This window comes from Ascaphus truei, chromosome 19, assembly GCF_040206685.1.
Source record: "Ascaphus truei isolate aAscTru1 chromosome 19, aAscTru1.hap1, whole genome shotgun sequence".
In the NCBI taxonomy this organism is placed as follows: domain Eukaryota; kingdom Metazoa; phylum Chordata; class Amphibia; order Anura; family Ascaphidae; genus Ascaphus; species Ascaphus truei.
Genome location: NC_134501.1, coordinates 15,177,663 through 15,192,860, shown reverse-complemented (window position 1 = coordinate 15,192,860; position 15,198 = coordinate 15,177,663). Strand labels below are relative to the sequence as shown.

At 45.4% G+C, this 15,198-nt stretch overlaps 1 protein-coding gene across 3 annotated transcripts in view; it reads left to right on the top strand.

The window, feature by feature from the left end:
- The first annotated feature begins 793 nt into the window (after window positions 1-793).
- Window positions 794-15,198, top strand: part of PLCG2 (phospholipase C gamma 2) — a 92,200-nt gene continuing 77,795 nt past the window's right edge. Inside the window, exons 1-2 of one of the 3 annotated variants that reach the window (XM_075576718.1) lie at window positions 12,458-12,858; window positions 14,882-15,035. The gene's annotated coding sequence lies outside the window, so the exon portion shown is untranslated. Of the gene's footprint in view, window positions 942-12,457; window positions 12,859-14,881; window positions 15,036-15,198 lie in introns of those variants that run through there. The other 2 variants (XM_075576717.1, XM_075576716.1) reach the window with 2 other exon arrangements.

Sequence of the window (15,198 nt, the reverse complement as noted above, 5' to 3'; positions counted from 1 at the left end):
TACCTGTGTTAGGAGACATGTTGTACACTTACCTGTATTAGGAGACACGTCGTACACCTACCTGTATTAGGAGACACATTGTACACTTACCTGTATTAGGAGACACGTACACTTACCTGTATTAGAAGACACATTGTACACTTACCTGTATTAGGAGACACGTACACTTACCCGTATTAGGAGGCACATTGTACACTTACCTGTATTAGGAGACACGTCGTACACTTACCCGTATTAGGAGGCACATTGTAAACTTACCTGTGTTAGGAGACACGTTGTACACTTACCTGTATTAGGAGACATATTGTACATTTACCTGTATTAGGAGACACATTGTACACTTACCTGTGTTAGGAGGCACATTGTAAACTTACCTGTGTTAGGAGGCACATTGTACACTTACCTGTTTTGGGCGACACGTTGTACACTTACCTGTTTTGGGAGACACTGACGTAGGGGTACATGTGGCTGCTGTTAATAAATGTTAAGTCTGCCAATACCCCTACCTGTCAATAATACAGTTGTATTATGTTATATCTATATATGTATGTATTTTGCTAGGTTCCAACAGTTCAGGGACATGGGGTTAATGTGTTTCAGGCGAAATGTTGCAGAAGTTGTCTGTGACCTTCTCCTGTAACAGTTTATGTAACTAAATGTAATGTTGCATTTATACCCACCAATCAGGGCCTGGGCACGTAGGCAGCACCTGGCTCTGAATGTTGCAATATGGTGGGCTAAGGGTATAAACATGTAGGGAGGGAGACCCCTAGTTAGCACAAGCACCCGTTCTGGTGGTGATTTCCAGCTGCAGATTCCAGTGCTGGTCCCAGGTTTGAAAACCAATCCCTGTAGGCACTGTGCAGGAAGAAGGTCAGGGGAAATCTCTGCAAGGGGGCCCTGCAATTAGGACAGCAGGGTATCCCCAGTTTTACCCGGTTGTGAGTATGTGTGTTGTCTGTGTATTTCTACAGTTGTGGATACTTTTTTTCCAATAAATTAATTTGATAAATTCTTGTGTTTCTGTCTGGCGATATTGATCCCTGGTATTAGGCCTGGTTTCCCGTCACAGACACATTGTACACTTACCTGTATTAGGAGATATGTTGTACACTTACCTGTGTTAGGAGACACATTGTACACTTACCTGTGTTAGGAGATATGTTGTGCACTTACCTGTATTAGGAGATACGTTGTACACTTACCTGTGTTAGGAGACACATTGTACATTTACCTGTATTAGGAGATACGTTGTACACTTACCTGTATTAGGAGATACGTTGTACACTTACCTGTATTAGGAGATACGCTGTACACTTACCTGTGTTAGGAGACACGTTGTACACTTACTGTACCTGTGTTAGGGGACACATTATACACTTACCTGTGTTAGGAGACACATTGTACACTTACCTGTGTTAGGAGACACATCCGCTCATTTCTAGACATACCTTTGCCGGATATATTGGTTCAGGGCGTACTTGCTTTGTATACATTATACTGTTCTCTGCTCTTTTGAAGCGTATGTTGGGTTTAGTTGGTGTCACAGCAGAACTGATCTATTAAATGTGTTGGTGTGACTTCTGCAGCATATTAATAACGGAGGGTTCTTTTCTTTGCATAGATATTTAAGAAATCAAATACACAAATCTGCTACAGATAACGCAGGCTTTGTGTTCCTCTTCATTTGAGTGGCGGGAAAATATGTCGATTTTAACTATTCTATAGGGTTGAACATTGATGCCACTGAGGAAGATATACCCCCTCCGATATTACACAGTAAGCAGATTGAGGCGATATACTGACTGACATCACTTCTGTTCAACATTCTAAAAGAAAGTCAAATTTAGCAGAAAAAATGCCCTTAAAAATGCCCTTAAAGTGCATGGACTTTTATGTTGTAGCACTGTTTAGACAACATTGCCCTGAATATTTTGAGGTTTATATATCAAAGTCTCATAGCATTCCTAACATGAAATCAGGTTTTCGGTGGTTTTGCTGAGTTTGGCAGCCAGGAGACTGGAATTTAGACCCTCGAATCACAACCCTTACCAATGGTCACCAGCAAGCAACACAGTCCAGAACACGTCTGTTTCATGAACATCATTTTTGTCTCTCTGGATTGAAATAACATTACCATTTAGTTAGTAATGTGTTCCTACTCCATACGTCTGGTTTTATGACATTATACTTAAACTTGTGCATATTCTCCCTGTATCTTGAATGATCAGGGAGTGGAAAATCAGATAAACAATTTGCTAAGAAACTCATATATCTGAAGGCAACATTTTATCACTTCTTCAGCATCATTTGCCTCCTGTTTCATGAGCCAAACGGATCCATTAGCCAGAGAAAGAATGAAACACTTACATTCTGCTCACTTCTACATTCTTTCAGTAGGCTTGGAGTGGAATAAAAAAAACCCAAGGCAATATAAAAGAAATACAGTATATGGAAATATTTCAAGATGTTTAATAATCTGTAACAAGTTATCACTTGTGCTAGGATGTAGCCAGTTCACCATCAATGTTATTTTGATCCAGAGTAGAACTAACATTTGCTGCTATTTGGCTGCGCTGCTGTGACAGGCGGGAGTGGACACATGTCACTGCCCAGTGGTCAGACAAAATGTGTATGATCCAGGCTTGAGTATTAGGCTCCGTCGAACTTGAAAACAGTAGCAAACAAAATGCTGCGCTCTATATAATATGTAGCCCTTAAAGAAGCAGACATGGTTTTGAGCTGATAGAAACCAAACTTGCTCTTATTATAGGGAGCTCAGCGTTTAGTGGCAAGGAGCAGACAGTTGCCCCAGGATTCATCTGTATGGGGGTTAGGTTCAATTCAATAACAATCCACCATGTACGTTCAGCAAAAGGGCAGTTTTACAGGGTGGCCCAAGGTTAAGAGGCCCCATTGGTTATTTTGGAGAGCTGCGGTTCATGTCTACAGTAGCATTGGTTGTGTTGTTATGCAGTGAGGGTTAATAAAAAATAATAAATAGCCAGTGAGGGTTAATGTTTCATTATCCGGCGGACAACAAATATTTCTCATTGTTTTTAAACGCTTCGGCATTTTATTTAAAATGATTACATTTCTACAAAAAAATGAATGGGGGTTCTTAATTGTGGGTCACCCTATACCTCAGTTTACTCTCTTTAGCACAGAGGATGCAAGACTCACGCCCCTCCCCAATCCCCTTATTGTAACAATGTTCTCTGCAGAGAAAAATTGTTACACTACATAATTATCAGTTTTAAGTATTTAACCTATTCGCTAACGGAGGGACCTGAAAGAGTTAACTTTCCAGACACGTTTTATTTTGAAGAAGATGAGTAACTGTAGAAAAACATGTTTAATGTTATTATGGACCAAGAAACCCCAGCTGCAAATTCATTACCGTCTAATTATTTGGTGCTGACCACCAAGAAATCTGGTGCTGTTTATTGCACCTATAGATAACCACATGGAGTTATTATGCATCCTCTGCCCAGACTGTACGCTGAGTTTATTTATATGGATACATTTGCACCCATTAATAGCAGGACTCAACAACTAGTTTTTCAAAAGGCCCAGATCCCCCTAAAAATTAGGGGAAGAGCCACAAGAATATTAGCTTTTATATAATACTAGCTGAGAGACCCGGCGTTGCCCGGGATGTAAGGGCGTAATAGGTAGTATTATGTATAAATGGTGGAACAATAGGTGACTATTTGTTGTAAAGGTTGGATAATAATGTTGAAAAGAAAGATGGAATAATATGTAATACGATGAGGGGGGGGAAAGGGGAGCAGAGAGGGGGAGAGGGGGAGGGGAGGGGTGGGGGAAAAGGGAGGGGTGGGGAAGGGGAGTGGGGGGGGAAAAGGGGAGTGGGGGGGGGGAAAGTGGAGTGGGGGGAAGGGGAGGGGGGAAAGGGGAGTGGGGGAGAGGGGAAAGGGGAGTGGGGGAGAGGGGAAAGGGGAGTGGGGGAGGGGGGAAAGGGGAGGGGGGAAAGGGGGTGGAGAGCAGGGGGCATATGTATTGTCATAATGTATGTATCCGCGTGCCCCCGTTCCCCGTGACTCGGGGCTCGCTCTTCGTTCCCCGTGACTCGGGGCTCGCCCCCCCATTCCCGTGACTCGGGGCTCGCTCTTGGCCCCCCCGTTCCCCGTGACTCGCGGCTCGCCCGTTCCCCCCGACGCGCTCTTCCCCCCCCCCCCCTGGACGATCGCTTGGTCCACCGATGTGCCGCCCGGCTGACTGAGGCGCGTGCAGCTGGCGGCAGGAAGCGCCCTGTGTGGTAGGAGGGGTAGGAGGGCCGCGCTTCCCCTCCGTCCGGAGCCGGTGCAGGGCGGCGCACGTGATGGGGGGGACGGGACAGAGGGAGAAAGAGAGAGAGAGAGCGTGTGTGTGTGTTCGCGTGCGGGGGCGGGCGGCCCAAGGGACCAATGAGATTTCCCCTAGGGACACAGGAGATGCAGACAGGCATACAGTGCTTTCACAAATATATAAGAAGATATATTTAAAGACCTAAAATGTGGTGTACAGTACTTCAAGAATTTACCAATCATATATAACACCGGTACAATATATGTTTACACTAACGTTGCTTACAAGTGGGAAGAACTGCACTTAGCTGCCTGAGTAACTACAAAGAAATTAGCAAGAGCAATCCAAGGGCCACATCAAGGCCCTTGGGGGGCCGTATAAGGACCACATAAAGGCAGTTCGGGGGGCCATATAAGGACCACATCAAGGCCCTTGGGGGGGCCGTATAAGGACCACATCAAGACCCTTCAGGGGGCCGTATAAGGACCACATCAAGGCCCTTGGGGGGGCCGTATAAGGACCACATAAAGGCCCTTCAGGGGACCATATAAGGACCACATCAAGGCCCTTGGGGGGGCCGTATAAGGACCACATAAAGGCCCTTCAGGGGGCCATATAAGGACCACATCAGGGCCGTATATGGCCCTCCTGGCCACCAGCTGTAGAGCCCTGAATTATAGTATTCCAGGAAAGTATACATGTTAATACAACATCCGGACAGAGTGTGGCATTGTTGCACCACTGTGTATGAAGAAGCCGGTAGCTTGTGATTGAAAATCCTTTCCACTTTATTACTCTAGGTCCTGGGAGAAGGCAGATTTCTATCGGGCAAGTGGATATGGTCAGTTAATCGCCAGTCAAAGATGTAATAAAGTAAAAGCAGTAAAACCTGTAACCCATTCTCTATCATTTCTAACGGTTTCATATCTTAAAACCCTTCGCTACTCGAGGGTCCAGCGACGTGCCGCCCTGCAATATATATCCCGCACACTGTGCCAGGGAGGAAGGGGAGATATATCCACATTACCTTCACAAATCTGGGACTAATTCAGGCTTATTCTTATCTGAGCAAGAAATGGGTTACTCCAGTAACGAGGACTGTGATGTCATGAAACTGATTAAATTCCCCTTGGTGAACAAGCATTAGTGACTTCAAATAACATGAATTTACATGAAAACATTTACTAACAAAACACACCCAGAGAAATTAACAAAATGTAATAAACCAAGAAACGAACAGAACAATGTGTCAAGAATAGAAACCTGTGCCATGCATATCAACCATCCCCATCTCTTTATTTGAATGTTCCAAAATGTACACATGTATATATTTCATCCTCAGGCTTTGTTAATTAAAATATAAAAATGACAGTCATTTACATTTACATCCCAGACTTTAGCTGTAATAGGAGTCATTTGTCCTTTGTAGCTTTCTTGGTGGCTGTTGATCAATGCCAATGCTTTGCCAACGCGTCCTACCTGTGCTGGGCGTCCTACCTGTGCTGGGGGTCCTACCTGTGCTGCGCACCGCGTCCCGTCTATGCTACGCGCTGTGCCCCGTCTGCGCTGGGCGTCCCACCTATGCTGCGCACCGCGTCCCATATGTGCTGCGCGCTGTGCCCTCCCCCCCCCCGCCTGTGCTGGTCATCCCACATGTGCTACGCTCTGCGTACCGCCTGTTCAACGCTCCGTGTCCCGCTTGTGCTATGCTCCGTGGCCGCCTGTGCCGCGCGTCGCGACCCACCTGTGCGGGCGTCCCACCTGTGCGGGCGTCCCACCTGTGCGGGCGTCCCACCTGTGCGGGCGTCCCACCTGTGCGGGCGTCCCACCTGTGCGGGCGTCCCACCTGTGCGGGCGTCCCACCTGTGCGGGCGTCCCACCTGTGCGGGCGTCCCACCTGTGCGGGCGTCCCACCTGTGCTGCGCACCATGTCCCGCCTGTGCTGGCGCGCTGTGCACCGCTTGTGCTGGTCGTCCCGCCTGTAGTATGCTCCGCATCCTGCCTGTGCTGCGTGCCACCTCCCGTCTGTGCTGGGCGTCCCGCCTGTGCTGCGCGTCCCGCCTGTGCTGCGCGTCCCGCCTGTGCTGCGCGTCCCGCCTGTGCTGGCGTCCCGCCTGTGCTGGCGTCCCGCCTGTGCTGCGCGTCCCGCCTGTGCTGAGTGTCCCGCCTGTGCTGCGCGTCCCGCCTGTGCTGGCGTCCCGCCTGTGCTGGCGTCCCGCCTGTGCTACGTGCCACGTCCCGCCTGTGCTGGCGTCCCGCCTGTGCTACGTGCCACGTCCCGCCTGTGCTACGTGCCACGTCCCGCCTGTGCTGGCGTCCCGCCTGTGCTACGTGCCACGTCCCGCCTGTGCTGGCGTCCCGCCTGTGCTACGTGCCACGTCCCGCCTGTGCTACGTGCCACGTCCCGCCTGTGCTACGTGCCACGTCCCGCCTGTGCTACGTGCCACGTCCCGCCTGTGCTACGTGCCACGTCCCGCCTGTGCTACGTGCCACGTCCCGCCTGTGCTACGTGCCACGTCCCGCCTGTGCTACGTGCCTCTCTTTACCATGCGGATATTCTGTCATTCAGCTCAACCTCTTCGACGTAAAATTGACCGTGCTACAATGAACACAGTAATGTGACCTTCTGCAAAATTAAAGGGTCGATCTTACAATATTTGCTCTCATCTTTCAATTCAGACAGCCCAATTCATCTGCAGCCAACATGTTTGTATATTGAAAGAGGAGCAAATAAATCCTAATTATAACCCTGCGGCAAGAGCTTTCCCAAACAGATCTATAATTGATTTCCTTCCTTGAGAAAAATCTATCAACCCTATCGGTGCCAAAGGGTTAATGATATATTAACAATTTAGCGATGGAAGTAAAACAGCGGTCTGCAGGCCCGGTGAAATGTAAATGAGTAGCAATGTAGCCTTTATTGCAAGACTGACACCATGATATATTGAACAGTGGCTCATACCTCGGGCAGTGGTGATGCCCAGTGCTGGCGCTAGCTACATGTTCAGGACCCCAAGAAGGAATAGTTTTTGGGTCCTTCACTTCCAATAATTCATTATTTACACCAATAAGGTCGCCAAGGGTATCTAACATGGCATGTTCCAGTCTTTCCAATACCGCACGAGGTAGCCATAACCAGCTTCACAATGCAAACCTAGTAACCAGCCTCACACGGATGAGACCCAAGAGGTTGAAACAGCTGTCTGTGAGCAGGTTTGCTGGCCATGCACTTCTTTAACCCAGGCTGTAAAAGCTGTGTAATGCGGCAGGCAGAAGGTTATAGGGTGTGAAGCAAAAAGTGACACACTGTGAGTGCTCGTTTGCATGTCATTACCCAGAATCCTTTGCGGCAGTGGAAGCACTTGATGCTGTGTGATTATGGGGTAAGGCAGGGTTGTCTCAGACATGTGAATGTGCTCATAAAGTGTTCTTTATCACAACATCACACTGTGATTAGACTGCTTGTGTCTGCAGAATGTCTCCAATTTGTTGGCAACTTTGAACCTTCTATGCTATTGATTGAGTTTAGTAATGAGCCGGTGTGGTGTGGAGATGCACAGAGGAGGGGAAAGGTTGACAGGTCACATAGTCAGCTCTCTGCAAAGAGAGTGCTGAGTGCATTACTGTGACAGCTCAGCTCAATGCTTTTTCTCAGTGTTCATCATCAATAATCACAGATCACTACTTGGTAACAGTTGGTAACTGTATCCACAATCCCCATTTATGTACCTGTCGCCAAACATAAACATTGAGTTAATGGTGCTGCTTACAGTATTTCATTTTGTAATTGTTACATATGAAATCATTAGAACCCATGAAAACCAGATCCAAGACCTAGCTAAAGTCAAATACAAATTTCAGTGGAATTATTGTCACTCCAATGCCTCAAAATGTCACTGCACTTTATGGGGTCTCTCTCTACATCTGCTGCGTCCTGAAGATTTTGGTGTACAGGTAGTCCTCGCTATCCAACGTTTCACTTTACAACGAATGGCATATCCAACGCTTTACAATGCAACCGTACGGGCCATTATTCGACACCTGAATGCGTTATCCGACGCTCACCGCCACTGATTAACATGGGACTCACTTTACAACGGTTTCACTATCCAACGCTACTTCCAGAACGGATTCCGCTGGATAACCGAGGGCTGCCTGTAGTCCCTGAAACCAGTCTGTTCTTTTCCCCTCACTGCCAGCATGTTAGACCTACTATTTTGTAACTGTCATCACAATGATTCAACGATACCAAAAAAATAAATGGCCGGGAATAAGGTAAACAGCAGTTCATATAATGCCCGTTATTGTGGGCTAGATTTATAGTCTTTATCAAAATGATATGGGGCCTGCAATGTTTTTGTTAGCACAAGCTCTTTACAGGAAAGGCTGCATCTTCCCAGTGGCTTTGGGGAAGTGATTCAATTATCTTGTCTGTCAGACTCTTTTTTTTATCTCATGTAATCTCATTTAATGAAGTTTGGCAGTTTATATGTTACATGAACCTGGCCAAGATGCTGTATCTTCTGGTGTTTGTGTGGCTTTGCCACCAAACTCCATGGAATAAACATCAAACCCCTCCACCCCTGCCCACTAGTGTAAATAAAAGGTAAACTGTCTAAAAAGGGAAAATGAGAAAACCTCAGGAGGTCCAAGTTCTACTTACACATTCAGACCCGGTAAAGCGATGCAGGTGGTACTGGGGACATTTAAAGGTCCAGTTCCGCAAAGGACCACAGCAAACTAATAGTAATCCAAGCTGGGAGGATGAATCCATGGGTACTGATACTGAATTAGTACTGATAGGATATATCCCTTTATTGCTCCAGCACTACCAAACATGGATTTCATGCACAGTAAGCAAATGCTTAGGGGGCATTTATAATCTTTATCTTTTTTTGCATTTATTAGTTTTACAGGAAAGTTTTCAGTCCCTGTTCCTTTTGTTTACTCTTCGTAAAAAGTAATATGGTACCATCATTGACCAGAGAAAATCAGGGGGCAATTCCAGGCCCCCAAACCACTAAAGAAGCTAATGGGTTAATAACAGAAATATATAATAACTAGCGCATTAAAATGTAGCATCGCTGCTACCGGCTTTTTGCGACCACAAAGTAGGATAATACTTAGAGTAAAATAATACTTAGAGTAGGATAATACTTAGACTTTAGAGTAGGATAATAGCACAGGGTTATTTAGTACAGAGTTGTTTTACAACACAGTATGTTTCACCAACACAGTGATGGGGTTAGTATAATATTAAAGCAGGAACCCCCCTAAAATCAATGTGTGGCCCTTCTTTTCCCTTACCTGAACCGGGGAGACCCCCAAAGCTTATCTGTGATCCTCCCACCTCTGGGGACCTATTTGTAGTCTTTTTGTGCCAGTGTTTGATGCAAGTGCACATTGGTGTCCCAGACAGGGAGACTACATGTGTAGTTAGGCCTGTGGGCAGGTGACCATTTTGAGCCGACAACAAGAGAATGATGAAAGAGCCGTTAGGGACAGTTAGGGCACAGTGAAGAATTCAGACATGACAGCGAGCACCCAGCACTGGACAAACAGGTCACACATGTACAGTAGCACTAGAGGACGGTCACATGGTAAGACTAGGAAAACTGTGACCCGTATTAGGAACATTGTCTGATGAGACAGATTGCAGGACAGCACAAGGAGCTACAGAGCCATCCAGAGCCAGAGATCCGCAGGAGACAGAAAGAGGCTTCATCCGGGTGTATCGCTGGCTGCTCAACTTGGGCCAGAATTCGGAAAGGAGTGGTAGCGATTGGCACAGGAGAGAGATAAGTGGGGATGGGGATACTGTATATACCCCCACACATCACTATACTGTTACAGTGCAAGTAAAGTCACTTAAGGAGTAAGCAGCGACTACATTACACATTGCTGGTAGAGCTATAAACATACTAATTCCTGACCAGGTGAATATAGGGTCACAGAATAGAGACCGCATATACAGAGAGCTGAGTCTGCTTCCACGGGACGTATACAGACTATACACGGGGAAGGGAAAGAGTGCTAAGTGTTCAGTATCATTTGATTTGTTCCTAACATTTTATTTTAGAATCAAATAGTTTTTAGTTCCAGTGTTATTAAATAAATGTTTTATTTCTTTTTGTAACAATTGTTGTTTTTATTTCTCTCCTCCTCGGAGTAACGTAACTGCCTGGGCGTCTCCCTGGAAGTATAGGCAATTGATTAGATTGGTTAAAGTAAGTACCTGTGTGTGAGTGCGTGCGCGGGGCTGCTGTGGGGACTGCATCACGCAATCCGGTTAGTTCCCGTGCCCCGTTACCTACCCCAGCGCTACCTATAGCTGAGGCGGGTACCCCACAAATAACTGCAAACATGTCTGCAGAAGCGCTCACCACTACAACGTTGCAAAGTCCTCTTCCGATTATGCCGCAGCTTTTTATTGACTGCCGGGGAGTCTGAGCCCCACAGGCATTTTGTGCCCAGCGGGCAAATATTAAATAATATTATTCCCCCGGTGCTGGTACTCTGCCTCTAAGATCGCGTTCTCCACCTCGAACTCCCCTAAAAAACAAGCAGGTACTGTACATTACGACGTAGCTACGCCACGGGCCCCCTGGAGTGCCACAGCCCGTGATGTAGTAGGTACATCTATAGGTCACCCAAAGGGTTAAAAAAAAATGTTATGTGAAACAATGACAAAAATGCAGGAGAAGACACATCAGTCTCTGGCTCAGTATTTTGTATCACCTTCTGGCATACATTAAGCGGGAGAGAGAGAGAGAACTCATTGGCAGTGAGCAGGAGGTTATGGGGAGAGATTTTGGAATCTATAAGGAAGGTATCACTGAGCACATTCATTAAGGAAAACAGCTATAGATTACTCTTTCGTTGGTACTATACACAAGAAAGACGAAATAAAATGGACCCCGCGTCCTCCCCGCTGTGTGTCAGAGGATGTGGAGAGACAGGATCTATGCTGCATATCTGGTGGGAATGTAGGGAAATAAAAGATCTTTGGATCACACAGTATTATAAACAGAATGCTAAGATACACCTTACCCCAGGACAGCATTCTTCTACACAGACCTACCCCAGGAATATCCTAATCCCAAACTAAACTCATCACACGAGTATGTTCGGCCACAAATGTAGAATAGCAGCCAACTGGAAACGGCCCCAAGAACTCCCCTCAATATTTAATAAAATATGGTAAATTATGCAAATGAAAAAATTGCAGCATTTTTACGTGACACAATGTATACATTTGCTACAATTTGGGAACGTGGGGTAACCTATACCCACAAGCGATAATAGTTATGACAAGATATTGTAACTGTGACAAACGACTATGTATTAAATAAGATTGATGTAACTGTTCCCTGAATCCTTGTCAACCCTTCCCCAACACCCCAGTTTTCCTTTCTGTGCCCCCTCCTCTAACATTTTTGTGATCAATCACAAAATAAGTGGAGGACGGAAGAAAAAGATTTTTTTCTTAAAATGCTTGGATTCCCGCTTTAAAAGTACAGACATTAATCTAATGCTACAAGGTAATGAATATATATATATATATATATATATATATACATATCTTTATTTACAGAAATTAAAGAGAAACTGTATATACCGAGCCTAGGCATGGCTAATGTATAAAAAATTTCTAAAGCCCTAAATGTATCTGCATATTTAATGGTGTCCACGTTTAAATTGACTGCTGGGGCCCTGTTTTTAATAGGCTGTGAATGGGCTAGAGAAAATCTGAGTCTCACTCATTTTATTGGAGCTGAACTATCCTCCAACCCGGGGAAGACAGTTTACAGTTTATTGAATAGAAGCCACGGAAGCAATACGGACGAGGCCTGTTTCTTTAAGGGCCATATTAACTAAATGGTGCCAAATGTTAGGGCATCTTACTGCCCATTCATTCCAATGCCCTATAAGGTGCCCTAAGGCTTTAGCACCACTTAGTGAATCTGAGCTGAAATGTTTATTGCTGCATTTTAATGACAGAGTGAAAGAAATGTTCTACATTGTACTGCTAGGAATATTTGGAATGTCACTATTTCCCCCGCAAATTCTTTTTTAGAGAGCCTGCCCCTTTAAATGCTTATTTCACATTCAACAATTTCGTCATCACCTACATGTGCAAGAACCTAAAACAGGAAGGACTGTTCTGCACGGAGCGGAGAGATGGGCGGCTGAGAGGCTGAGCGGGGGGACTTCCTTGTATTTTTTTTACTAACTCCTCCTTATAAATTCACCGTATTTTAATCACCTAATTACCTTTGTGTCTGTGCCCAGTGCTGTGCTCAGTGCATGCTCAGCGCGCGCTCAGTGCTGTGCTCAGTGTATGCTCAGCGTGCGCTCAGTGCTGTGCTCAGTGCATGCTCAGCGTGCGCTCAGTGCTGTGCTCAGTGCATGCTCAGCGCGCGCTCACTGCTGGCTCGTGGACACATGCAGAGTTAAAAGGAAACTGCTTGGTGACAGCGCCGGGCGGCAGTGTTTCATGGCGCAGGGATGAGGACAGGCGGACGCTGCTCATGTGTGGAGAGTTTGAAAGTAAGTTTTCTGCGCCTGTCACTTTTGCCGCCACCTTAAGCAGGTGCACTTCATAAGTTACTATAAGCTAGGAAGTGGGGGTGTGAGGGGGGGGGGGGGGGTTAGCTTTGCACGTAACCCTTTCACTTCCAGAAGGGCATGAAATCAATGTACACTTAACAGTTTAAGGGTCAGCAATGCTGGTATTAAGTTACTAAGTGTCTCTGTAGAGTGCACAATCCTCTTTATGTTGGCATTCTGGAAAGTTTTTTTGCTATGTCTGGTACAGCATACCCCCTGATACTCCGCTACAAAAGTGTCTTGTCTACTTTCTCCCTGATAAGAGTTTCTTCAAGCCAGTGCCTCTGGCAAAGTGCATTTTGAAGACCTGCTTCAGCTTTATATACAGAAGGCTTGTACTGTACCAATGAATGATAACATGTGACCAATGATGTTATACAGAGGGTGTCCTGCAGCACTTTCACAGCGGTGACTTGCAGGTACATCTGGAACTGAAGGGGTTAAATGTCCTGACACGCTCGCGTTCGAAAATTGCAATTCTGGGCTCTATGTATCGAGCAGCAGAATGGGTGCGCTGAAGCAGTTCGCAGTGTTTTCTGTTTGAGACGCGACATACTTATAAAGTGTATTTCTACGGATGTACAATTTGGCGAACGCTGCGCAAAAAAAAAAAAAAAGACCTTTAATAAGGTCACAGAGAAAACCAATGCAGAAAATGGTTAGGAAAGGTAACGCAAGCCGCCCATTCCTTAACACAGACCTGCGCCGATATGCAAATGTAACTCCGCCCCAACTCCTCCCACTCGCTCCATAAATCCCTCCGTGAAATCCCTCAGCGCAGGCAGACGCAGAGATATCTGAAAATAGCACAACTAAGATTAATACATAGACGCTGCCTGGCGCCGGTATATTTCAGCGCGACTTGTGACAAAATAACGACTGCTGGAATTTGTCCTTACACACACCCAACATACTGGCATTTGGCAATATTGTCATAACTTTTTCAATAGTCGAAAGTATGTATGTAACTCTTTAGTTATATAGTGCTCACAGTGCTTTACTAAATCAGACAATAGGCAAGAAAATCCTTGCCCGGAGAGCTTACACTCCAAGTATTCAAAATGCTCTCATTTGTGTACAAATGTCTCTTGTATCTCTGATCCCAGGGAGATATCACAGAGCCAGTAGTGGGCTTCTCCCGCAAAAAGGTGATCTAATGATTGCATGACAAATATTGACAAGTTCGTGATCGTTGTACTGCTGGTTGAGACTGAAATGTTGGGCTGGTCGCCCGCGCTTGCCCGCATAGTGACCGCGCCACGAGACTTCCTCTTATTTTTTAGCCTTGCAGTGCAGAATGTAGATTGTACAGCTTCATCTACAGAGAAGATACAGCGGTCTGCTACTTACTGCTGTACCCTGCTCACTCAGTGATACACATTTCATGCTACAATGTCTTATCAAAGGAACCTGTACATGCCAATCTAAGGTGCTATATTCGGCAGAAGGTAACTTCCACTCACAAATGTATCCAGTGGCTTCAAATAGTGGTGGCTGCAAGTGATTAAGAAAAATATATACATTTATCAAAAACGTTTACAATGAAGGCCGAAAGGAGGGGTCATTTCTATAATCACTTTTACTTCGTAATATCTGTACCATATATATTTATTTTAACTTGGCTATAAAGTGAGTTTCAGTGTAACAAATTGCATTTAGCTGCCCAAACAGCTGGGACGGCTGTAAATTATCAGGGATGGAGAGTAGAAAAAAAATTTGCGTGTCCAGACGAGGCCCACACCTAATCACTGAGCACAGCCATATTGTTTCTGCCTATAAAGTATTCACTTGGTGGTAGCATGTTGGGAGCACAAGTAAAAGCCCTTGTAGACGCTCTTTATAATATTGCCATACACATTTGCACAAATTCTCTTAATCCTGCAAGTTTACTATATTATATCATTGATTTCATTCACATGCAAACTTGCACTTGCCCTGGCCAATGTGTTGCTTATTGCTCTAGGCCGGGCTACGTTTTGATGGACCAACATGAAATTATTCTTGATAGAGGAAGACCTTGCGTCACTTATTCAGATGTAGAATAATACACTCCTGAAGAAGAGGCTTCCAGATTTCATGTACAATTACAGAGAGCGGCCATGATGGCCCATTGAAAGGTATTACACCCTACAATTAATATACACTAATATGGTGCAGAATTGTAAACTATCTCCCTATGGGGTTAAAATAATGGTCCAATATCCAAAGAATAATACATGAGATTTGAGAATTTGGGGACTAAAGGCAAAATTCATGAGACCGTTTTGATACAGCACATTA